This window comes from Apodemus sylvaticus, chromosome 23 (assembly GCF_947179515.1).
Source record: "Apodemus sylvaticus chromosome 23, mApoSyl1.1, whole genome shotgun sequence".
NCBI classification, from domain to species: domain Eukaryota; kingdom Metazoa; phylum Chordata; class Mammalia; order Rodentia; family Muridae; genus Apodemus; species Apodemus sylvaticus.
Genome location: NC_067494.1, coordinates 54,931,712 through 54,959,582, shown reverse-complemented (window position 1 = coordinate 54,959,582; position 27,871 = coordinate 54,931,712). Strand labels below are relative to the sequence as shown.

The 27,871-nt window shown below is 36.8% G+C and overlaps 1 pseudogene; it reads right to left on the bottom strand.

The window, feature by feature from the left end:
- Positions 1-1,226: 1,226 nt before the first annotated feature.
- LOC127673783 (vomeronasal type-1 receptor 4-like) lies at positions 1,227-9,815 on the bottom strand (annotated as a pseudogene).
- Between the last annotated feature and the right edge of the window lie 18,056 nt (positions 9,816-27,871).

Below are 27,871 nucleotides of genomic sequence, written 5' to 3'. Positions count from 1 at the left end.
ATTGTAGAAATTTGTTTTACAGAAACAATGAATGCAGAAAAAAGAAGTTAAGAAACAAAAATATATGGTTCAGAGATGATAAAATGTGTTATTATGGAAATTGAATTTACAGAAATGTGAAGGCAGAAATAAGAAGTTAAAGAAAATTCATGGTTCAGAGAAGATGGTAACTCCTGGAAAATCCTTGTGAAATATTCCAGTTATTGTATTAATGAGTGGTTTTTTTTCTGAGTCAAATATTAGCAAGTTTGTAAAAAAAAATTCTCTGCTTATAAGGAGTAAGGAAATGAAAAATATGTGGCAGAATTTTAGAAAAGCTTTTGCAGTTTTTGTTTTCTCTGGAATGATACCCACTTAGCCTTTAAGTAATCTTCGAGCTAATCAATGCTTGTTATCTGAAATTTATGAGATTGCCCTTTCTTTGTGATTTCAGACTCTCAGCATCATTTCAGACATAAGAAATTTCTGGCAAATCTGGAATTATTATAGTGATTGACTTTCCATGGGTAATGGTTCACTGATAAAATTCCTAATTTTTATATCAGATTTTGCTATTTGGAAATTAACTCCCTCAATAGCTTTGTGTGTGTGTGTGTGTGTGTGTGTGTGTGTGTGTGTGTGTGTGTGTAACAATAAAAAGAGTTTCTGGAAAGCTGAGAGTGTTCAGTCATTCAGAAGCTGATCCTTCTGTTTTGATAATCATAAATTCATTCTGACTGTCATTGTCTCTTCAATCGGTAGTACTGAATAACCCAGAACAACCCAAAAATGTCTGACTCAATTCATTTAATGTTTGTTTTTGCAGCAAACTTAGCTAAGGTGAACCTGGTAAATGCATCTGCACTTATTGAATTTTTATTGGTATATAAAATAAAATGACAAGATAACTATCAAGAAAATTAATCTGAATTACAAACAAGATTGTCATTGTTTCTTTAGTATATTGTATTTAAAATGTATGAGAAAAACATTATTCTTCATGGGAAAACATCATTTGAGATATTCAAATATACTTTTAATGTAGCATACAAGTTTTATATGTCTGTCTGTGACACGTCACACCCACAGTTCTTATGTGACAATTGCGTCAATATACTTCATGTATACTGGTGACTGAAGACTAAATTGGTCATTAATACAAGCATAATTTATTTTCCCATATAATTACTATATTCTATTTCTTACATAAGCAGAAGCGATTGAGATTTTCTGTGAGTCCTGGCTCATCAGAAGAAAGGGCTCACAGCTTGGAAACAACCAGAAGATGGTGCAATCATATTTATCACGAGTCAAACTGGATTGTACATAAGAGCTAAATTGACTTGCAAGAGACATGAAAATGTGGAAAAGCAAAGAAAGGTGCTCACCAGAGCAGAATGGTCTTTGTGGCTTTGGACTCAGGGGAGGACCTGAGGGAAATGCTGCTCCTGTAAATGTGCTTCATTCTCTGCTTGTGTCTGTAAAGGATGAAAGCTGTAGTCACAGGAACAAAGTATCAAGTTCATGAACAAGACATCTGTGCCTGAGAGTAATACTGAGTGAAAGATGCCTAAAGCTTTGGACTGATGAAAAGAATAACAGTAGCCAAGACCTTTGAGACTTCTCATGTTTCTATGACTCCATCTTGAAGTCAAGTTCATAGAAAATGCAATGTTTACAGTGAAAGACAAGATTCAGATCAGCGATACACATGAAGCAATAAAACTTGGAGGTTTGACTTTAAGATTTGTCCATCTGAAGGAATTAGGGCTGATGGTGATGGCCTGGAAAACACTCAAGAAGCTGTTGGTTTTCATTGTTACAATCCTCCCCACTCCATGAAGGTAAAAGAGTAGTTTGCACCCCAAATCATCAAGGAAGTCTTTCAAGCCAAAGGCACCTTACACAGCAGAGTTAAGAGGTTTGCTGCAACCAAGTGCTGCATGATCCAGTCCTTGCACCCTCCCTTGTGTCCAGTTAAGTGAAGAAACAGATAATGGTAGAGGAGAGAAGAATTGCCTAGGATTCCAACCACCATCTGCACTAAGAAGATCACCCCTACCTAGGTCCTTGTCCGTGGCTACAATTCTCTTCGCTCTTGATTGCTGAGCCTGAAGTTGAGCATAAGTAGTCTAAGCACACGGTGAATGTACTGTGTGAAATCCAATTTTCTGATTCATAATTAGCCTCTTGATGTAGTTATTGAACTTTTTTGGTTTTAGGATAAACTGTTATTTCAAATAGTTGCTTTATAATTGTAAGACTACAGTGTACACATAACTGCTATGACGGCAACATTTCTGTTTTCATGGATCTAAATGCATGGGAAAATCACTGCTACAGCTGATATTACACAGGTAAAGACAAGGGAGACAATTTTTTTCCTGGATTAAGTATCTTTATTCATGGTTGGTTAGTGTTCAAATTAGGACTTTAAAATGACTGAATGCAGATGTAGAATATGCAGGACATATTAGTATCATTAATAAATCATGGTTAGACTCTGGAAATCAGTCTGGCGGTTCCTCAGAAAACTGGGCACGTCACTTCTGAAAGATCCTGCTATACCACTCCTGGGCATATACCCAAAAGATTCCCCAGCATGTAATAAGGATACATGCTCTACTATGTTCATAGCAGCCCTATTTATAATTGCCAGAAGCTGGAAAGAACCCAGATATCCCTCAACAGAAGAGTGGATGCAAAAAATGTGGTATATATACACAATGGAGTACTATTCAGCCATTAGAAACAATGAATTCATAAATTCTTAGGCAAATGGATGGAGCTAGAGAACATCATACTAAGTGAGGTAACCCAGTCTCAAAAGATCAATCATGATATGCATTCACTAATAAGTGGATATTAGCCTGGAAAATTGGAATACCCAAAACATAATCCACACATCAAATGAGGTACAAGAAGAATGGAGGAGTGGTCCCTGGTTCTGGAAAGACTCAGTGTAGCAGTATAAGGCAAAACCAGAACAGGGAAGTGTGAAGGGGTGGATGAGGGAACAGGGCGAGGGAAGGGGGCTTATGGGACTTTCGGGGAGTGGGGGGCCAGAAAGGGGGAAATCATTTGAAATGTAAATAAAAATATATCCAATAAAAAATAAAATAAAGTACAATGAAAAAATATTCAACACAAGTTTTACATTTGCAGCTATACTGTACCGCATGAAAAAAGAGTGGAGCATGTAACTGGATTTGAAGCATGCTCTAATTCAATTATGTCAGATATATATTTTGTGACTTAAGAAAAGGCAGCAACTTATAAAACAAGCTAGAATGGGATGATACAGTTATATTTGGTGACACTGAGAGTGAGTGCATAATACCAATGGTAATATTAATCTATGCTGTCTTGTTTGACTTTAAGAGGTATTCTCCTCATAATGAGCTCAGAAGTTTGGCTTTGCAGAAAGGATACAATTACTATACATACAAAATATATTTTGTATATGATATACAAAATATATCATATATTTTCTTCCTGCACCCATTATCAGAAATTTCTCTGATTCTTGTTTAGTTCTGTTGTCATCCCACTTTAATCTAATGTCTTATTTTTCACATGTGATCACTTACCATATGTTGAAACCACCTTCCATTCATGACCACCCATTTGCAGGCAGCTGTTAGAAACCCTCATCACTCTCAGGAAGGATTATGTCTTCAGGACTTTAGTCTCAGTGACTAAGGTGTATGCCTTAAAAAGAAAGCTAGTGGGTGAGATATGGGTCTATAGACTCACCTCCCCCGAGACCAGCAATTATGTTTTCATCTGCAATAGCAGTGGGTATACTTACTTCAGCAGCAAAGAACTTTGTTGAGAACTGTTAGCCATAGGTGGAGGTGATCAAGAATAACTATAAATTTATTTCTACCACCACTTTAGGAATTGTTTTTAAAGATGATTTGATATTTCTTGATCTTAGGAGGAATAGAAGATCTCCCAGGGAGCAAGCAGAAAATTCTGAGACGTGACATATGAAGGACTAGCAGTGAATTCTATGGTTGCCTCATTGCATTCTTAGTTATTTCCCATTGGTTGCCCTTGAAAGACTCCAAAACTATAGCTATAAAATGAAATGAGACAAATCCATGCAAAAGATTTTCATAGCTCATAAGAAAATGTCAATAATTCACACTGAATGTTATGAAATTCTTGGTTCAGTCATACTCTGACACTGGATATATACTCCCATATATCAAATTACTAATGGGGAGCTATATTTTATACTAAAATATGGTTAATTTATTAAGGTTACCATTGATCAGAGGAAATAAACCTAATTTGTAAGTAAAGAAAAAAAAACGACTGAAGTTTCTCAAAGATCCCAGATAAATGACAGACACAGGAGCAGAAATTTCAAGTTTACTCTACCATGTCTGTAACTGTCAGATACCAGTGCTGTCCCTATCAGTTCAGAAGTAAGGATGCTGACCACATAAGAGACCTCACCATTGCTTCTTGTATTCACAAATCCACAAACCCTTCAATGACAATACTTGGTTTGTGAAAGAATGAGAATGAACATGCAAAGAAGAGGACATTTTTCATTCTGATGACAGATATTCTGACTGAGAGAAAGAGAACCTCAAATGATAGTACCTTGCATTCATAACCAAAGGCAAAGGAGAATGGACATTATATTATTTTTGTTTCTTTTTGTCATTCATATTTCATGAATCAAAATCTCTCTGATCCATTGATTATGCTATTATGTAACTGATTGATTTCTTCAGGGCAGGGTAGTTGACTTTTCATTTCGTATCAGGTTTTAGGCATTAATATGCTCCTAAATCTTATTTTGGCAAGGACTATATTTTTATAATTTCTGTTTAACTTATTACACTTACATATTTGTTGGTGTGTGGAGTTGCTGTGATATTTGCCATGGCATCTGTGTGGGCATTACAGGACAAATATTTTAACTTTGCCACATGAAAGTCATGTAGATTAAATCCTTATTTTAGGGATTTTTTTTAGTACAAGAATAATGCTTGATTCAATGAACGATTATTTTCTGAGTTATTTCTCTTTCTGATTTGCAGGATATGCTTTGAAAGCTTGCTGTTAATACTAAATACTCACTTCATGATGATTCTGTCTTCTATAATTGTGAATACTCTTGAAGTAATTATATAAAGACATGTGTCTGGTAATTTATCTTCTTCCAGATTTTTAGAACAGAAATTTTAAAGTGTTCCCTAGTAATTGAAAGGATTGTATTGAGATCTGCCAAGGCATCTCTTTTTATTGCAAATTTTATAGTCTGTGTTCTTAATTTTCCAAATGGTTTCTGAGTACAGAAATCTTGGTTTGAAGTTGTACTCATAACTTTTACATTAATATACTTATTTATTTTTTTAGCCTAGGTAATTTTGTAGCCCTAACTATCCTGGAACTCTCAATGTATACTGAGCTGCCTCTGAACTCACATCGATGCATCTGATTCTGCAATTCCAGTGCTGAGATTAAAAGACTTCCCCTGTTAAACCTTAACCTTTGTCTTTCAATACTTTGCAGATACGTAAATGCTAATTTGAGGTGTTATATCACTGTGATGTGTTTACTGTTGTGAGTGATGTTATATTCTGCTACATCTTGTGACTTGTTTCATTTTATTGTGTTTTCCAACATCTTGGCTCCAACACATTGAAAATAGTTCCTTCTATGGAGATATATATTCAGGCTATAAATATATCTCCCACTTGAACGTCCACTTACATTTTTTCTATGTAGTTGGAAAATTACCGTTCCTTTATTAAATACAATCTCACTGATAATTTTTAACTTAGATTTGGTTTCACTGATCATATACTAGAGCTACTCTGTCTTCCCTTCATGTTCTTTTCCACTAAAGGTGTTTGAATGTGGTATTCCATGGCCTTGACCTCCATCCTTCACCATCAATCCTTGAGTTTTTCGCTGCCCTTTCCATGTTTGACAGAGTGAGTCTTTCAACTTCAGTATTTATATTTTGAAGCTAACTTTACTAATTCTTCATATATTTCATGCTTTAGTTCCCTAGCTGGGAAGAGTTTTCTTTTATGCTACAGTTTACGCTATTGATTGTTTTTCTTGTGAAACAGAAAATTTTCACTTTCTGCCACTATAACCCACCTGATTCTGTTCACTCAGTCTTTTAGGATTTAATTTGGGGGATGTGCTGTAAGTCTTTGTGGTTCTGCATGTGTGTAGTTGTGCATGCAAGTGCATATTTACATGTTTGTGTATGATTACAGAGTCAAGATATCTGATGTTAGATTTCTTGCTTTCCTTCTTGTGTTATGAAGTCTGTTTAAAGCCAATACAATTCAAGTACCAGGCCAATTCAGATGGCAAAAAAAATATTGTAATCAGGTCACTACTGTTCAATCAGAATAGCTGAACAGATTCAGGAATTGAACTCTGACTCGGCCTGAAAGCCTCAGAGCATTTAAGCTTAAAAAAACAGAAACATCTGTGTAGGCATAAACTTTTACAACCTACTTTTAATAAGTATTCAATCACTCCTCTAGCCTACCACCTAGCAGAGGTAGTGGAAGAGAAAAGTTGTTAGGATATGGGTAAAGTGGACCTGTTCAGCAATAGTTGTTTGGGGGTGAGCTTGATCTTTGGCAGCAGTTCAGCTCTGTAGACACACAAAATACAAATCAGCAGCTGCAGACCAGTCCTCTAGGCAAGCAAACCCCTGGCATGAATGGGCAGATACAGTACAGTCCATTAAGCAAGCAGACAGATGGCAGCTTTAGTTCAATCCTGAAGAAACCACCTGGCTCACCAAACAGCCTAAGATGAAGCCATGAAAGCAGCAAGCTTCCACAGGAACCTCACAGGCAGTTCTTGGGCAAGTTTCTCTCAATGGCAACTTTACCACAAGTTGAGTTCAATAATGTTATGTAAGGCAAGTCAGTATATGCATGAGCAAAGACAAGCAAGGGGAACAAGCCAAACCAATGCTCAGTGTTCATCTCCCACTATCTGTGGAGTCATATTTATACTCGTTCATCAAGTGTCCTTTCATGTGTTTGCTATGTCAGAACAACCTTTCGTCTGTTTCTGCTTCAGGAAAACAGCATTTCATGTGTTTGCTTTAGCAAGACATCCTTTCACCTGTATTCCCCAGTAAAACAGCATTTGACATAATTAACATTCCAAAGAAACTAGAAGCTTCGACTTCACATCCATTTCAAGTTACAGTTACATTTTCCCATCAATCGGGTATGGGAATAGTGAATTTCCTTAGGAACATGCCTTTGTGGTACACTTATCTTGTTCTCATTGGTTGGTTTATTCAACTGTGCTTAGACAACTTGCATATCATTCATCTCTCAACTTGCCAACCAGGAAGGCACTTAGTCACATATTTCTCTCTGCCAAGTATATCACTTATGCAAGGACTTCATGGGAACTTAAATGTTATTTGACTCCTATTCAAAAGAAAAGTTTTATTCAAAATGACTTCAGTTTGGTTCGTTCTTACATTTCTAGACTTTCATATCATTGATTATTTATTTCATGGTATAAGGGATTATATTGGCTTTTTAGGACTAAGTTTAACTGAGTCAACTCATAATGGAATAATTAACTAAAGCATCAAGAATGCAAGGCCCTATGAGGAGCAAGAGGAAAAGAAGGGGCAGCAGTCATGCTAAGGTGGTGAGCAAGCTGGTTAGCCAAAGGGACAATCAAAAATATTCTGGAAACAGTTATTACCCTGATTCCTTTGTTCCCTCCTATCAAACAGGTTTTGTTTAATTTTCTAAGGTGTCTCAGACTATTCCAGAATGATTGGCACAAAAACAACAAGCTATCTTTCATGATAATTTCATTTTCAAGCTCTTAATGGGTGAAGGAAAATGTAGTCTCTTCTGTAACTACATTAGGATGAAATTGTGGTATTGGAAGTCAAGCACCAGGAAGACTGAAAGTCTTGTCAAAGGGCAATGGGGCAGGGTTTTTTTTCCCCAGGAGCAATTAGCTGATCCAGTTGAAGCAATGTAGAACAATTATATCAGCTAGACTGTTTCTCATCAGCTTCCAGCAAGTCCAGAGTTCACCATTTTCCAGTTTTCAAGTACTTCCTGGATAGTGTTTGTCAGCTAAGTGAATCTATGCTGAGAGAAAAATAGCTAGGGACAGAAGTTAAAACTTAGGAACTTAAAGACAAAATTTACATTTGGAGCTTTTATTTATCTGAAGTCTGTTTGACCTCTGACGGATGAATTTAAGCCTTTTGAACCTTTTTTTTTCTACTCCCTGAGACTCATATGAATTTTAATTTACCAAAGGAGCAAAAAAATTATGTATATTACCATTACCATTTTACTGAAATTTACATTGTAGAAAAAGCAGTTAACAGGTGTCTGTAAGACAATAGAAGTAAACTCATGCTTTTGAGTAGCAGCAAAAACTATAGGTTTATATTAAAAGGCATGAAATTGTTTTCTTGTGTCCAGAGAGTAAGTTATATAAAGATTGGACAGAGATGTTAAGCGTGATAAAAATCATCTCTAAGTCTATATCTAAAGACAACCAAACAATACTCAAAATCTTGAGACTTTGAGTAATAAGTAGTCAGTGCTCCATTTAATCTTGAATCTCCCAAATTTCAAGGTAATAACAGCACAAAAGGGGATAGGAATCTTTACCATTTTTATCTCTATACATTTTAGATCATTTTTTGACACCCTTGGAACTCATTTTTGTATCCTTAGATTGTGTAGGATGCAGTGTGAACTAATTTTTTTTTTAGAATTTTAATCATTAACAGGAGACATAAGTACATATTGTTGAAAACAATCATGGAAAGCATGTCCTTTTCTGAGTATCTTCATTTACATTGTCAATTGTAAAACCTTTCTCAATTTTCCCCCTCCCAAAAGTCCCCCTCCCCAAAGATTCCCCACCCTTCCTCCCATGCCTTGCCTCCATGTATATGCTCCTCTACCTGACACAAGCCCACCTCCCCCTAACTCCCCCCACCCCAGTCTGTTTCCCTTTTTTGTGGCCTCTATTGAGCCTTTACCTGACCAAAGACCTCTCCTCCCACTGATGCCCAACAAGGCATTCCTCTGCCACATTTTTGGCTGGAACCATGTGTACCCCTTGGTTGATGGTTCAGTCCCTGGAGTCTTGGGGTGTCTGGGTGTCTGAAGTCATTGTTCTTACCATGGAGCTATAAACCCCTTCAGCTCCTCCGGACCACAAAGTTAAACCTGAAACCTGTTTATTCTTTTATTTGAAGCTTGAGAGGAAGGTAAAGCTTTTTGTTCTTTCATAAAAAAAGAGACCCAGTAACTTTATTTAACTAAGAAAAAAAAACAATGAGGCTATAATCTTGGGGGAAGGAGCTGATTGTCAGTTGTGGACTAACTGACAAAGCCACATTAGCTTAATTTCCAAATACTATAAGTTATAATCTAAATGGTCTATGTATCAGTTAAAGTGATAGAGAGTAGCACATTGTCCATGTCCCAGACAGTTGGTCCAGATTCCTGTTGTCTCCAGGGTATTTAGGACAGAGAAAGCTGGTCAGTCTCAGTCTTCAGGCACCAGGCCCAAAAGATGAAAAGTTTTCTTGTGGAGGAGGAACATGGAAGGGACTGACATTACCTTGTCCCAGTAAAGTGGGCAAATAACTTTCTCGTGTCCTGTTTCTTTATAGTTTTGGCTGGGCCGTAGCAGTGAGCAAGACATTGAGTTAGTCTTGCAATGTGGTTATCATTACCATAATGCAGGCGGAGTCTTCTATCACCATGTTCATTATCTTCTTGTAGATCTTCTGGAGTCACTCCTAGACTCTGGTAATCTCTGCCTGTCATAGTAAATTTAAATATCTTAAATATCATATTTGGCAGATTTCTGACAGGTTTGAGGGCTAGTATTTATTAAGCATATCTGAGTTAATCAATCCTTATCTGCTTTTAGTAATTTGATTTATGTTATCACTTGAAAATATAAAACGGGAAGCTAAATCAGCCTCATTCCTACTGTAATTGGTTGTAGTATGGCTATAAGCATAGTTCTTACATTATCAAAAATTTAGCAATTAACAGTATGACTACCTATTAACTTGTATTTTAAAATTATACTTAATAGTTTACAATTTCTGAATTAAAACTCTTTCAGCATCAAGATAAGACTTTTAACCATAGGAACTGGGAACTTTCTTGATCCTTGCATAATGTGATGTATCATTATAGAACATAATATTTTACTGTATGACAGTTTATCAAAAGAGCTATAGCTTAAAAATATTAGGAAAAGTAATGTTAGCCATGTATCTTAAAATCAGACTCTATTAGCCTAAATAGATTTTAATAAAGGAGAGCAATATTTTTAAGCCAGTTATTTGGGTTTTAAATGTTGTAAACTTTTAACATCATTTTTATGTTGTGGTAACCCCACTTATAACATAAACATTTGACTTGCAGGCAACTCTAGGCTACCCCTATAAAAAGGTCTTTGAACATCCAAAGGGTTGAAATCCATGTGTTGAGAAATTGTCCCACGTTCTTTCTTAGATGGCCTAAGGTCATTGTCTCAGTGTTTCATAAAATAGGAATTTCTCAATGTTTGGTCTTAAGCTGTGGCCCTAAATTTTAGCCTTTCTTTTACCTGTTATCAAGATCATATACTAGTAAAGACATTGTAATAAAATATCTGATAAACTTCAAATATTCCATATCTTTATACATTGAGATAGTTTAAAAACTATTTCAGAAATATCCAATTTTCCATTTTCTGCAAAATTTCACCATTTTCTTTAAAGAAGTCTAAAAACCTCTCAGTTGTATGTTTTTGAGATATCAAAAGAAAATGCCTCTATTTTCCAAAAGAGTGAAGACAGAGACAAACCATAATTGATAGAAAGCAAAACTTAGTTTTAGCAGTATAAACAATTTAGTGTCTATAAAATAAATACAAAGTCAGTTAGTCTTTTATTTTGTTTTATTTTATTTTTTATTAGATATTATCTTTATTTACATTTCAAATGTTATCCCCTTTCTGGTTTCCCCTCTGAAAACCCCCTATCCCATCCCTTCCTTCCCCTACTCACCTCCTCACCCACTCCTGCTTCCCTGACCCGGAATTCCCCTATACTGGGGCATCTACCCTTCTCAGGTCCAAGGGCCTCTCCTGCCTTTGAGGTCCAACAAGGCCACCCTCTGCTACATACACAGCTGGAGCCATGGGTCCTCCATGTGTACTCTTTGGTAATTTAGTCCCTGAGAGAATAGAGGGTACTGGTTGGTTCATAATGTTGTTCCTCCTATGGATCAGACAGCTCATTCAGCTCCTTGGCTCCTTTTTCTAGCTCTTCCATTGAGGACCTTGTGGTCAGTCCAAGGGTTTGCAGGGAGCACCCACCTCTGTATTTTTTAAGGTACTGGTAAAGTCTCTCCAGAGACAGCTATATCCGAATCCTATCAAAAAGCACATGGTGACAGTATATGTGGTAGATCCCAAGATGGGGCAATCTCTGGATGGCTTTTCCTTCAGTGTCTGTTCCTCACTTTGTCTATATATCTCCTCCCATGGCTGTTTTGTTGATCTTCTAAGAAGGACCAAAGTATACATACTTTGGTCTTCCTTCATTTTGAGCTACAATTAATCTATGATTTGTGTCTTGAGTATTCCAAGCTTCTGGGCTAATATCCACTTATCAGTGAGTACATAACTTGTGTGTTCTGTTATGATTGGGTTACCTCACTCAGCATATTGTCTAGCTCCATCCATTTGCCTAAGAATTTCATGAATTCATTGTTTTTAAGAGCTGAGAAGTAATCCATTGTGTAAATGTACCACAGTTTCTGTATCCAATCCTCTATTGAGGAACATCTGGGTTCTTTCCAGCTTCTGACTATTATAAAGAGGGCTGCTATGAACATAGTGAAGTATGTGTCCTTATTATATGTTGAGGCATCTTCTGGGTATATGCCCAGGAGTGGTATAGCTGCATCCTCCTGTATGTCCAATTTTCTGAGGAGCTGCCAAACTTATTCATGTAGTGGTTGCAACAGCTTGCAATCCCACCAGCAGTAGAGGAGTATTCCTCTTTCTCCGCATCCTTACCAGCACCTCCTGTCACCTGAGTTTTTGATCCTAGCCATTCTGACTGGTGTGAGGTCAAATCTTGGGGCTGTTTTGATTTTCATTTCTGTGATGACTAAGGATGTTGAATATTTCTCTTTATGTGCCTCTCAGCTATTTGGTATTCCTCATTTGGTAATTCTTTATTTAGCTCAGTACCCAATTTTTTTAACAAGGTTATTTGGTTCTCTGAAGTCTAACTTCTTGAGTTCTTTCTATATATTAGATATTAGCCCTCTGTCAGATGAAGGGTTGATAAAGATCTTTTCCCAATATGTTGGTTGCCATCTTGTCCTATTGACAGTGTCCTTTGCCTTACAGAAACTTTGTAGTTTTGTGAGGTCTCATTTGTCAGTTCTTGATCTTAGAGCATAAGCTACTGGCGTCTGTTCGGCCATGTGCTCGAGGCTCTTCCCCACTTTCTTTTCTATTAGTTTCTGTGTGTCTGGTTTTATGTGGAAGTCCTTGATCCACTTGGACTTGATCTTTGTACAAGGAGATAAGAATAGATTGATTTGCAGATTTGTATTCTTCTGCATGCTAGCCACCAGATGAACCAGCACCACTTCATGAAAAGGTTATTTTTTTCCACTGGATGGTTTTAACTCCTTTGACAAAGTTCAAGTGATCATAGGTGTGTGGGGTCATTTCTGGGTCTTCAATTATAATCCATTGATCGACCTGTCTGTCACTGTACCAATACTATGCATTTTTTATCACTATTGCTTTGTAGTACTGTTTGAGGTCTGAGACACTGATTCCCCCAGAAGTTATTTCATTGTTGGAATAGTTTTAGCTATCCTGGGATTTTTGTTATTCAAGATTAATTTGAGAATTGCTTTTTCTAACTCTATGAAGAATTGAGTTGGAATTTTGATGGGGATTGCATTGAATCTGTAGATTGTTTTTGGCAAGATGGGCATTTATACTATATTAATCCTGCCAATCCACAAGCATGGGAGATCTTTCGATCTTCTGAGGTCTTCGATTTCTTTCTTCAGAGACTTGAAATTCTTGTCATTCAGATCTTTCACTTGTTTGTTTAGAGTCACACCAAGATACTTTATATTGTTTGTGACTATTGTGAAGGGTGCCCTTTCCCTAATTTCTTTCTCAGCCTGTTAATCCTGTGAGGATAAGAAGGCTACTGATTTGTTTGAGTTAATTTTACATGCAGCCACTTTGCTGAAGTTGTTTATCAGCTGTAGGAGTTTTCTGGTGGAGTTTTTGGAGTCACTTAATTATACTAGCATTTCATCTTCGAGTAGTGATAGTCTGACCTCTAGCTTTCCGTTTTGTATCCTTTGACCTCAATTTGTTTTCTAATTGCTCTAGCTAGAACTTCAATTACTGTATTGAATAGATATGGAGAAAGAGGTCAGCCTTGTCTACACCCTAATTTTAGTGGAATTGCTTCAAGTTTCTCTCCATTTAGTTTGATGTTGGCTACTAGTTTGTTATATATTGCTTTTACTATGTTTAGGTATGGTCCTTGAATTACTGATCTTTCCAATATTTTAACATGAATGGATGCTGAATTTTGTCAAATAATTTATAAGCATGTAATGAGATGATCATGTGGGTTTTTTTTTTAGTTTGTTTCTGTAGTAGAAAACATTGATGGATTTTCATATATTGAAACATCCCTGTATTCCTACTTGTCATAGTGAATGATCATTTTGATGTATTCTTGGATTCAATTGACAAGAATTTTATTGAATATTTTTACATCAGTATTCATAAAGGAAATTGTTCAGAAGCTCTCTGTCTTTGTTGAATCTTTGTGTAGTTTTGGCATCAACATACTTGTGAGTTTATAAAACAAGTTGGGTAGTGTTCCTTCAGTTTCTATTTTGTGAAATAATTTGAAAGAGTATTGGTAGTAGGTCTTCTTTGAAGGTCTGATAAAATTCTGTACTAAAACCATTTGGTTTGTGATTTTGGGGGTTGGGAGACTTTCAATGACTGCTTTTATTTCTTTAGGGGTTTTGGAAATATTTAGATGGTCTGTCTGATCATGATTTAACTTTGGTATTTGATATCTGTCTAGGACATTATCCATTTCATCCATATTTTCCAGTTGTGTTAAGTATAGGCTTATGTAGTAGGATCTGAGGATTTTTGAATTTCCTCAGTTTCTGTTGTTATATCTTCCTTTTCATTTCTAATTTTGTTAATTTAGATACTGGCTCTGTGCCCTCTGACTAGTGTGGCTAAAGGTTTATCTATCATCTTGATTTTCTCAAAGAATCATCTCCTGGTTGTGTTGATTCTTTGTATAATTCTTTTTGTTTCTGCTTGGTTGATTTTAGCCCTGAGTTGGATGATTTCCTGCTGTCTACTCTTCTGGGATGTATTAACTTCTTTTTGTTCTAGAGCTTTCAAGTGTGCTGTTAAGCTGCTAATGTATGCTCTCTCCAGTTTCGTTTTGGAGGCACTCAGAACTGTGAGTTTTCCTCTTTGTTCTGCTTTCATTGTGTCCTGTAAGTTTCAGTATGCTGTGCCTTCATTTTTGTTAAATTCTAAAAAGTCTTTTATTTCTTTCTTTAGTTCTTCCTTGACCAAAGTATCATTGAGTAAATCATTCTTCAGCTTCCATGTGTATGAGGGCTTTCTGTTGTTTTTGTTGCTATTGTAGACCAGCCTTAATCCATAGTAATCTGATAGGAGACATGGGATTATTTCAATCTTCTTAAATCGATTGAGGTCTGTTTTGTGACCAATTATCTGGTCCATTTTGGAAAAGGTACCATAAAGTGCTGAGAAGTAGGTAAGTTCTTTTGATTTAGGATGAAATATTCTATAGCTTCCTGTTAAATTCATTTGGTCCAAAACTTCTGTGAGTTTCACTTTGTCTCTGTTTACTTTGTGCTTCCCTGATCTGTCCATTGATGAAAGTGGGGTATTGAAGTGCCCCACAATTAATGTGTGAGGTGCAATATGTGCTTTGAGCTTTAGTCGAGTTTCTTTTATGAATGTGGGTGCCCTTGCATTTGGAGCATTGATGTTCAGAATTGAGAGTTCTTCTTGGTAGATTTTTCCTCTGATGAGTATGCCGTGTCCTGCCTTATCTTTTTTGATTACTTTTGGTTGAAAGTTGATTTTATCTGATATTAGAATGTCTATTCCAGCTTGTTTCCTGGGACGACTTGCTTGGAAATTTGTTTTCCAGCCTTTTATTCTGAGCTAACAAGATGGCATGGGGCTTCTACCTGTTGAACCATGTTCTCCTGTATTTCTTTAAGAGAGTTATTATTGTCCTTCCTGAAGTGCTTTATCAGCATCATGAGATATGATTTTAAATCCAAATCTTGGTTTTCCAGTGTGTTGCGGTATCGAAGACTTGCTGTTGTGGGAGAATAGGTTTGAATGGTGCCATGTTGCCTTGATTTCTGTTTTTAAAGTTCTTGTATTTGCCGCTTGCCATCTTGTTATCTCTAATTTGTTTTTGAAACTGAGGTGTGTTTCCTGTATGTAGCACAATGCTGGGTCCAGTTTCCATATCCAGTCTGTTAGTCTAGGTCTTTTTATTTGGTAATTGAGTCCAATGATGTTAATGACATATCAAGAAATAGTGATTGTTGCTTCTTGTTATTTTTGCTGTTATTTTTATGTGTATATGTGGTTATCTTCTTTTGTGTTTGTTGAAAGATTACTTTCTTGCTTTTTCTAGGGTGTAGTACCCCCGCCTTGTGTTGCTGTTTTCCATCTATTATCCTTTGTAGGACTGTATTTGTGGAAAGATATTGTGTAAATTTGATTTTATCATAGAATATCTTGGTTTCTCCATCTATGGTAATTGAGAGTTTTTCTGGGTATAGTAGTCTGAGCTGGCATTTGTGTTCCCTTAGGGTCTGTATGAGATCTGCCCAGGGTCTTCTAGCTTTCATAGTCTTTAAAGAGAATTCTAGTAAAATTATGGTAGGTCTGCATTTATATATTACTTGACCCTTTTCTTGTACTGTCTTTAATATTCTTTCTTTGTTTAGTTTATTTGGAGCTTTGAATATTATGTGACAGGAGGAATTTCTCTTCTGGTCCAGTCTGTTTGGAATTCTGTAAGCTTCTTATATGTTCATGTGCATCTCTTTCTTAATGTTAGGAATGTTTTCTATAATTTAGTTGAAGATATTTACTGGCATTGTAAGTTGGAAATCTGTGTTCTCTTCTATACCTATAATCCTTAGGTTTGGTCTTCTTATTGTTTTGTGGATTTCCTGAAAGTTTTGGATTACAAACTTTTTGCATTTTGCATTTTCTTTGACTGTTGTGTCAATGTTTTCTATGGTATCATCAGCACCTGAGATTCTCTCTTATATCTCTTGTATTCTGTTGCTGATGTTGCATCTATGACTTCTGATTTCTTTCCAAGGTTTTCTATCTCCAGAGTCATCTCCCTTTGTGATTTCTTTATTGTTTCTACTTCCATTTTTAGATGCTGGATGGTTTTGTTCAGTTCCTTCACTTGATTTTTGTGTTTCCTGTAATTCTTTAAGGGTTTTTTGTGTTTCTTCTTTAAGGACTTCTACCTGTTGACCCATGTTCTCCTGTATTTCTTTAAGGGAGTTATTATTGTCCTTCCTGAAGTGCTCTATCTGCATCATGAGATAGGATTTTAAATCCAAATCTTGGTTTTCCTGTGTGTTGGGGTATCCAGGGCTTGCTGTTGTGGGAGAATAGGTTTGAATGGTACCATGTTGCTTTTGTTTCTGTTGTTAAAGTTCCTGCATTTGCCACTTGCCATCTTGTTATCTCTAGTGTTAGCTGGTCCTGCTCTCTCTGGCTGAAGCTTGTCCCTCCTGTGTGCCTGGAAGCCTGTCTCAACACCCCTGGGAGACCAGATCTCCCCTGGCACAGAGGGCTATGGCTTAGCCCAGCTCCTGGTATCGGATGGAGTCCATAAGGGCCCTGTCCCAGCTGCTCTGCCACTCCTGTATTCCCTGCACTCCTGCTGTACCCACCTATACAGTCATCAGAAAGAAAATCTAAATTGATTATTCTTATTTTATAATGTTTATAATTTTATAACAATCTACAAGCAAGATACTTTCTTATATATGAACACATGTAGATGGTACATTAATATCCCTTTAAACAAGCATTTTTTAATTCCATATTTTACACACATAAGTTTTTAGACAGGATAGGAATGATACAAAATATTATCTCAATTTAAAATAATTTTCAGAGACATGTTTCCTTGGTCAGATCATGTCATATGTCATATGGAACCCTGAATGGTTCCAACTCTGAATTATGTGTTTAAAGCTAGCATCTTGTTTGTTATATATTTTTAACCATACACAATAATTTATAAGCTAATAGTCTATAACCAAGACATACAGAACATGTAAACTCATACATTTACGGCAAGTCAGAAACAAACATGCAATGGCCTCATACATTTATACATTTAAAGTGGACTGACAAAACCTTTCATAATTCCTTCATCTGCTGAATTTAATTATCACAGATACAGGTTTTCAATGGCAGGACTAGCTGTTGGTTTTCCTATGAGAGAAAGCTGCCCACTATCCCATGCACCACACCATCAGACTACACATTGCCACTGAATTTTAGGTCACAGCTCTGGTCTCAACATATGTGGCAGTGGCAGCAGCAGCAGTGGTAATGGGTGTGAAAGATTTCATGACCTCAACTTCACCAACAACTTGCTGGGGCAGGAGGTGGGCTATGCCACTGGTGCTTATGTCTTATCTATGTTCAGCACTCCTAGAGCAGTGCCAAGCTGTACGTTTTCATTGTCCCAGTTTAGCTGCTTTTTTCCCCTCTGAAAAATCCTTGTAATTAGTTAAGATGAATGCAGGTGGTGAATACCCAGCAGATGAAGTTTGGACCATTTCTGTAAATATGCAACACAGAGAAACATCAAACTAAAAGTAACTGCAGGCATGGACAGACCAGAATGCAGAGGACAAGCAATACAATAGTGGAAGAGATGAAAGAGAAACAGATGTCCCACCAGTGTCCTGCCACACAATTATCACAAAAATAGGACTCATAATTGAAATCATGTATGTCTGCAATAGAAACCAGAGAGAAATAAGGATGTATCTCAACCTCCTCTGACTCTAGAAGATATACTGCCTCAAATCCACTTTGGTTGGGCTACAGACCTTCAACATTACTTTTGATATTTCATGAAGACTAGGGATCCAAGCTCAAGTCACATGCTTATGTGGCAGGTACTTGACCCATGACTCACCTTCCAGCCTCCCCTTTACTTCATACACAACTTTATCAGAAATATCTTCTGAATACTTTACCCTTGTAGCATCAGGCCAAAATTCCAGGTCAATATACTTGAGGAAATGAGGTACTTGTTCCACCAGATAAGTACATTGGACATGGATATGAAATATGGAGTGATACATATTAATAAAAATACACACATACATATGCATATATACATATATATACATATGTATATATTTATACATATACATCTATATATACATCTATATACACATAAATACGCATACACACACACACACACACACACACACACATATATATATATATATATATATAGATCTTCAGTTGAAGAAATGTGTTTCCTCTTTTTTGCCAAGAAGAATGGGAATAGATATAGTTAATAGTATAGTAAACTACTAAAACTACTATCTGTAGGGCCAGGCCAAACTTACATCACCCAGATTATTCTGCTTATTCCAGACTCTTCCGCTACAAACCTTTATCTTGTGTATCATTTATCAGTCAACAGAAACCACCCTTGTAAGAGACACCACCAGTACTTTATAGTAGCCGAGGTGACCTCTGTGATAACTACAGGATCTCTGTGTTGTCCTCTTAATTCCCAGAGACTTTCATATTTATTTCAGTCACTCTTACTAGACCCTTATTTTGAGCATTATTCTCAGTTAGTAGAACCCATTTTTATGGAGGCAGTCATGTGTATTTTCTAAAGTGTTTCAATGTAAATATATCATTTTTATTATTATTATGTACAATGAATTGAAATTTTTATTTTTTATTTATTTTTTAATTAGGTATATCCTTTATTTACATTTCAAATGTTGTCCCCTTTCCTGGTTCCCACCTTCCCAAAAATCTCATAAGCTATCTCCCCTTCCCTAATCAGCCCACCCTTGCTTCCCTATCCTGGGATTCCTCTACACTACGGTATCAAGTCTTTCCAGGAAACATGCCTTAATCTTTGCTGAACTCCCAGAATTGAGTTAAATATCATCATGAAAATTTTCTCCAAGATTATGATGTGCTTAAATATGTCTAAAATAAACTGCTTAGTGTGAGACTCTAGAACTTTGTTCGGACTCTAGAATCATGTTGGACTGGTTTGCCTTCTTGCCTCACACAGATTGTTACTCTGCTGGCCCAGATGTTCACAAAGACCCCATGGGAAAACCTGAGTCATGTCAAATCTACTAGTTTTATGCATCAGTACAACTGAGTTGAACAGCAAATCAATGAGAGAGAAAAGACACCTCCACATTTTACATCCTAGTCTTGCTAGAATGTCACAAACACTTCCATGAGAAGAATAGAATTGGTATAATCCTCAGTTTATTTTCTTATAGTGAACATTATTATCAATGTGGTATAACCTTTTTCAACACATTCCAATAAAATTTACCCTTTCCTTTTCAATCTGTTTTTCAACGTTTAAAAGGGATTTTAATGAGAATAATGGAAAATGTGTACATGACTCATATATCTATTAGGTAATGTATGTATTGATACATATTAATACAAATTTAATACTCAAGACACAGATTTTTAAATAATAATCTCAAACACAGAATATAGGCCAACATGTATATGAATCTTTACAGCACAAAAAGAATAGTACATTTAAAAAACTGGCCCACAAAACTCAACCTACTTACTCAGGAACATATGAGTAAAAGACAAGAGATACAATGGCAATATAAACACAAAGACTCTATATTCTAAAGAAGCTAGACAACAGTCCATATTTTAGAAGTATATACAAGTATTTAATGGACTGCACTCTCTTCTCTCACCTCTGTAAGATTTGAAAATTTATTCAAAGGAGCTTGTCTGATAGCCCTACACAATCCAACATTTTAAACTAATATATAGAAGGGTCATCTCTATATTTTTTCACACATGTAAATGTTGCACTGATATAAGATGAAGGGCATTTTGAACAATTTATCAAGTCTTCCCATAATGTATCTTCAGTTTCAGATTCTGGCCTTGTACTCTCAGAATCATGTCTGGAACTTGAGCAGTAAGAGCTACAGTTGGTATCAAATTGAGGGGAATCTTGAACTCAAAACATTATTTAATATTAATACAATTTGTGTATCCTTTTCAACTCAATGTATTTTATTAGAATCATATATTTCTACATTTCCCAAAACATACTGTCACAAATAAAATGGAAAAGACAGTAAAATAAAAGTACAGATTAATTTGTAACCTTTTTATCTAGTCTTTATGAGTTTCACCACCATGCCTTCCAGTCCCACTGATCTTCCCATCCCCTTGTATCTCCTCTCCACCCTTGCAACATCTCCCACAAAGAAAAACAATGAGTGGTTGCACCATCTTACAGCCCCACCAGCAGTGGAGGAGTGTTCCTCTTTCTCTGCATCCCCGCCAACACCTGCTGTCTCTTGAGATTTTAACCTTAGCCATTCTGACTGGTGTGAGGTAAAACCTCAGGGTTGTTTTTATTTGCATTTCCCTAATGACTAATGATGTTGAACACTTCTTAAGGTGCTTCTCAGCTATCTGAATTTCTTCAGGTGGAAATTCTTTGTTTAGCTCTGTACCTCATTTTTTAATAGGGTTATTTGACTCACTGGGGTCTAACTTCTTGAGTTCTTTGTGTATATTGGATATTAGCCTTCTGTTGGATGTAGGTTTAGAAATCAATCTGGCGAGAAAACTGGATATGACAATTCCGGAGGACCCTGCTATACCTGTCCTGGACATATACCCAGAGGATTCCCTGGCATGCAATAAGGACACATGCTCCACTATGTTCCTAGCAGCCTTATTTATAATAGCCAGAAGCTGGAAAGAACCCAGATGTCCCTCAATGGAGAAATGGATAAAGAAAATGTGGTATATTTACACAATGGAATACTACTCAGCAATTAAAAATAATGATGTCATGAAACTTTTAGGCAACTTTTAGGAAACTTTTAGGTTGGAACTGGAAAATATCATCCTAAGTGAAGTATCCCAATCACAAAAAAATACACATGGAATGCAATCACTGATAAGTGGATATTAATTAGTCCAGATGATCTGAATACTCAAGGCACAATTAACATATCAAATGTTTCCCAAGAAGAAGGAAGGAGAGGGTCCTGGTCCTGGAAAGGCTTGATCCAGCATCATAGGGGAGTACCAGGACAGGGAAATGGGAGGGGGTGATTGGGGAATGACTGGAGAGAAGAGGACTTATGGGACAAATGGGGAGGGGGAACTAGGAAAGGGCAAAGCATTTGGAAGGTAAACAAAAAATATAGAAAAAAAGAAAGAAAGAAATCAATGAAAACTTCAAAAAAGTTTAAACAAAACAAAACATAGGAAATATCTTGGGGAAGCTATTGTGTCTCAGTGTGTCCCAGAGTGTACCCATCTGTCCACACATCTTCACTTGCAAATGTTCATTGCAATGAGTCATTTGTCTGGTTCCAGGTTTCTGGCTTGTTTTACACCATCAATATTAGATCCTCACTAGGATTGCTCCCAGTTATCCTGTTGTCATGGAGATCCTGCAGCTTAGCATGACTAGAACCAGCCCATTCCTATGTTTTCACAGTACACAGATGAAATAGTTTGGGAGAAGGGTCACCTTAAAGCCCTGGGTCATGACTTAAGTCATAACTGAGCTTCTCAGCCTTACAGCTTTCCTACATCTGCAACATCAGGACAAAATCTCCAACACTGCTAGGCCACCCAATGCTCTCATTCACAGGAGGCAGAGTCAGCTCTCAGGCGCTCATGAATTCAGGCTGGCTTACCCACACTCACTCTTCCAGAAACAGTTTCACTGGACTGCCTAATATAGCAAGTGCTGCAGGCTGTACATGCTGGCCAAGCTCTCCTGCTCTCACACCCTCTGGGCTGGCTCACCCATGCCATTCCTATCATGACCAGACTCACTGTGTTGCCCCAGAGAGGCGTAGGAGCCCACTGTCCAGTGAAGTGCTGGACAATAAGGCAATAAGGGAAAATGATAGTTTTTCTACTCTCAAGTCTTCAGGGTTAGCTCTCTGGAGGAGCAAGAGGCATGAAGGGCATCCTCCCCGTGCCTATACCACCTATCAGCAGACCAGTGATGGTCCAGCGCTACCCTGCTCTTGTCTAAGCCCATTCATTCAAACTCCCTCCACCAAGGCCACTGCTATTACAGCTCTACTTACTGCAAATTTCAGTTTCTGGCTCTTCCAGTTATTTTTCCCACTCTTCTCTGATAATCCCTAGGGTTTCTGAAAAGAGCTCAGTTCTCGACATTCTTTTATTTTCTGAGGAGTGTGTATGCGTGTATGGGGGTGTGTATATGTGTGTGGGGTGTGTGTGTGTGTTTTGTATTTGAGACTGTGTGTCTGTGTGACTGTGTTTGTACATATGCAGATGTATGTAGCATTTTGTGTGTGAGATCAGAGCTCTTTTGAGGCTTAGTTTTCTGATATTGCTGTGAGTCTGGAGAATGGAATTCAGGAACTCATTTTTAGAAGTGACTTCTACCAGCAGACCCAACTACTTTTTCTGCATCCACTTTTTATCTCCTGAAATCAGTTTAGCAAACAAGGTTTGCTAAACCCACCTGTTTTTGCTGATTCTTGTTATGATGTTTTTACCTTTTATCCTTCCCCCTAAAAACACAGACTTTAATAAATGTTGTCCTGCCTCAGCTTCCTCAAAATTGAAATTTTTGTTTTTGTTTTCCATCTGCGTTTGGTTTGCTCTTCTCATTCTGCTTCAGCCTAGGAAAATGTCTGTGCCTCCCATATGTCACTATTGCTGTTCATTTCCAGTACTTTCTTTCACTAACTTTTTCCTCTCACATTAATATTAATTTATTCTTACACTGCCTACTTGCTTTCCTCTTAGTCTCTTATATTATATCAACTAATGTCAGTGAACACAACAGTATTATATGCATTATAAAGGTTAATTCCTCTTTAAGAGACTATTATTGTAGTTTTATAGTGGCACACACTTTGCAGTGACTTCCTATAGAAAGTATTCTACTCCTAAGGTAGTCCTTTTGGTGTATAGCTGGCATTGGCAATCTTATTGATTTAGACAGCAAGTGAAGAGAAAGGACACCTGTGTCTTTATATAGCATAGTCTCGCTAGAATTTGACTAATACTCCATTTGAAGGATAGAATGGGTATATTACAGGAAAGGTTGCTAGTCTGCATTTAACTTAAGAAACATTTTCAACACAAGTAGCAGAACCACTGTTAAGACATTCAAACAAAATTACCCCATCTTTTCTACTCTGTATATCATGAATCTTGAAGCAAAAATTTCTAATGATTATTAGACCCCAAGATAAATTTTGAGCATGTGGGGCCAATTAACTGCTACAGATCAATATAGAAGAAAATACCAAGACAGCTACAGAGGCATCCATAACAACTAAGAGGAAATTTAAGAATTTGGGCCAAACATTTCCTAATACCCTTATCTGCTTCACTGCTACATCCTGCTACAGTTTCTCCTTTCTACTCACATTTGAATATTTATTTCAAATCAGCTTATTTATCTACAAATTGTGAGAAAATGTGATGCATACTTGGCATCAGCCATCCACCTTCAACAGATATTGATTTGTGAATTATGGTTTTCTTTCCAATTCTATTCATCTGTAACCTCTGGATTTATATAAAAACCTTTAAAAGAAACTGTGCAATATTTGATTGATTAGTTCATGAAGTATGTCCTTGATACATGTTACTGTAGATGAAGGGAGAATATGTAGCAGGTGGAAATATATTTTTAAAAAAATGGAAAAACAGTTTTTCCTTGGAGAATTGGACCTGTTGAGAATGTTAGTATAGTATTTCCTTGTTACCAGTTCATTCCTGAGTCTCTAGAAAGCTGTGATTCCCCATACTGGAATGGGAATCTCTCCTCTGCATACTCATGTTGTTCACTGAAAATTTGGATAGAACCATTAAAAAAAAAGTCTATCAAAAAGCAGGGGAATCACATGTTCCTTATAAGATGCAAGGATTTCCTATTCGATATCCAATGAAGACTGAACTTGCTTGCATTGGAGTATTGGGTAATGAGCAGAGCAGAAAGGAGCTGACAGTTAGAAATCCAGCACCAAATAATGTAGATAAATTCATGAGAAACCAGTTAGGACTCTTATTCACAATAATAATTATCTGTGTAATGGAGGAAATTGTGTAAAAGCAGACAAAGGTGCTCACAATCAGAAGGTTTGTTTTGGTAACTCGATCCACATTGGAGCGTTTTTGGTAAACATGGGTTGTGTGTATATGCTGTACCTGTTGCTGGTGCCTGAGCAGGATGAAAATCATGAAGCTACTACTCCACGTCATTAGCCCCACAAACAGAACATCAGGAAATAAAAATACTACTGAATGTAGAATTTTCTGAGGCTTTCCATAATTAAAACCCATACAAAATCCCAAAATTTTTTGGTTCGTGATGTTTCTATTGCTCCTTTTTGCAGCCATATACATTAGAACAATTATATTTACCCTCATGAACAGATTGGTGAAAGCAGTTTTAAAAGTAAATTATATAAAGGTAAATTTAAAGGGAAATTACATAAATGGGAAGCCCAAAGTGAGAAATTGTAAAAGGTTATAATATGGTGATACAACTTATCTATATAATCATATTTTAAAACAAGAGCATTATTCACAAAACTGCACAACCCCAATAGAAACTCACAGAAATGCACAAGGTCACCTTCACTTCAACCATTGTTTATTACATTAGAGCAATATTAACATGGATATGGCTATGTGCTCACAGCAGATTTTACCTGGGTGGCAGATACTGTCCCATAATCACTACATTTCTGACCATTCTTCACTCAGGTCTACCTCCATTGAACAGCATACCTTCATAGTCTCTCACAAGCACAGAAGATCACAGGCACAATTCTAGCAAATACAAAGTGAAATGTGTGATTGTTCTGAGGTGGGTTGCCAATGACAGTGACTCTGCATTATCATCCTCCACCATGAAAATCAAGACATAATCTTTCCTTCTATAAACATGAATATGTAGCTGTGAAGCCAGATAAGCACTTAGCAGATGACTTTCTGCCTCACAAAATATTCTTTCTCTGCCTAAGTGTTTGCCTTGGAACAGTATTTTCTACCATTTACACTTACCCACACCTTCTGTTCTCTCCTTTCCTTTTCAACTCTGTTTTTGATACTGAAGTTGACAAATTATCATCTAATAGCTAGAACACTAAGCACTTTGTGTGTTCCTGACAATATTTTATGAGGAATGGGGAAAATGTCAGATTTGAGATATGTCTGGGGAACTGTGACCTCTCCTCCCCACAGAGTTTCATCACTCTCTCTCTCTCTTCTCTCTCTCTCTCTCTCTCTCTCTCTCTCTCTCTCTCTCTCTCTCTCTCTCTCTCTGTAGCCGCCAGCGGCCACATGTGAACCAAAATATATAGTCTTTAGAAAACAACCCTGCCCCCCCCCCCCATCAAGGAGCAGGCTGCTTCAAGTCTAGTGGGTCTCTGCTGGTCTCCAGGCGAGACTGCCCTGAGGCAGCCTTGGTAGTCAAGGTGTATTGTTCCAAGGAACAAGGGCCGGAGATAACACCAGCAGAAGGCTAGGGCTGCCGGCCAGGAATGTCGCAGCTTGAATAGGCTGGGTAACAGCAGTGGAAAGGTGGGGGCTGCCAGCCAGCTCAATGCTGTGGGGGAAGGGACATCTCTCCTGCTTCAGGACCCAGCAATCTTGGAAACAGCAGCATTATTCAGAAAACTTTTTCCAAATTGTTAATGAGTAGTGAGTTAAAAATCTCATATTGTGTTTGCTAAGAGATAGACACATTGTTTTGGATAGCCCAACTTTTCTATGATCCCTTCAGAAAACTCACATCTTAACCAGAAGAGACTAAGAATACTGAGGTCTGCCAGCACAACATCCATGTCTCTCTGAATTCTGTTTCTCTGAAATGACTTAGTCTACAACAGAGATCTGCTCCAACTACCATCAATGTAATTGTGCCTTAGAGTCAAATAATTGCACCATTATGTAAACTATGAAGTGATATAAATTGTGACCAATGATTTGACAGGAGTGTTTGAAAATCTTTAAGAAAGAAACAATGGCAATAAATTACCTTATAAATAAATTTAATGTGGATTAGAAAGACTGAACCAAGGATATTTTTGTTTTAATTTGTGATGTCTGTGATCCTTCTTATTCTTTTATTCTAAATAAGGAAAGTTCTTTAGTACAGCATACTGGATATAAGTGAGCACTTGGGAAAGGTAACCTAACATACTGGTTTTCTATATGGTAAGATGATACTGTAATTCTCTCTCTCTCTCTCTCTCTCTCTCTCTCTCTCTCTCTCTCTCTCTCTCTCCCTCTCTCTCTCTCCTCTCTCTCTCTCTCTCTCTCTCTCTCTCTCTCTCTCTCTCTCTCTCTCTCTCTCCAGTTTTTGATAATCTCTGATTTATATCTAGAGTTACCTCTCATAAAATATTGCTCCAACTGGTTTTGTCATTGTTCAGATCTTGTTTATGAGGCCATATTGTTGAAATTTCTTGGGTACAGCTTTTGTGCCTTATGTAGAAGACATTATCTCTCATAGCAGACATTCATCTCCTATGACTCTTCCAATATGGTCATGCACTCTTTAGTAAAATTCCTCATATCATAGATGAAGGGGAAATATTATGATCATTTGAGTTTTGTTGAATACCCTACAATCACTAATTCTCTGTCCATTGAGTTGTAAATTTCTGTTGTAATATCTTCTTGTTGCATATTCTATGTTGCAAAAAGAATCTCATTTTATGAGCTGTGCATATTATACTTATCTATAGGAATAATAACAAGCATGTAGATGTAACTAGAGATAATATTTTTAAGAACCTGAAAGGAATATGTTCTTTTGTAAGTCTATGACCTCTGAAGCCTAGAATAGTTAAGTGGGTTTGTAGTACCATGCTTGAATTTCATCCAGTTGAACAAGTTTATATTCAATTCAACAGATGTTAGTTACTACTGATATGATAGTGCCACAATTACACCAACTAGTGCCAAAGACCATTTTTGTAGTTCATAGGCTTTACAACTTGATAGAAAAAAATTAATTGGTTCTTTCTGTTTGTTTGTTTGTTTGTTCTTGCCTGAAATCTTTCATAATGCCTTGAGATAATGACAGTTAATTCTCAGGGAGAAAGTTTCAAAAAAGTTTGAAACAGTTCTAGTTCAATTCTTCTAAGTCTGTTGTCTGAAGTTTGGAATGTCATCAACAATAGTGTTTTAGCTTCATCTTCAAAGATTCAGCCAAGAGCAAAGGTAATAAGCTGTATTATTTAGAAATCTAATGAAGGCTCCCTGACCAAGGAGGTATCCCATCAATATATTATGTTTATCATGACAGAGGACACTAAGGACAGTTGAATATAAAAATAATTTGTTTTATATATTCTTACTTGGTTTTATATATGGGAAATACACCCCAAAATCAAATCAATGTGACAAATTACACTAAAGCAAGAAAACAGTCTTAAAAAATAATAATTTATTTTAAGTGTTTTTC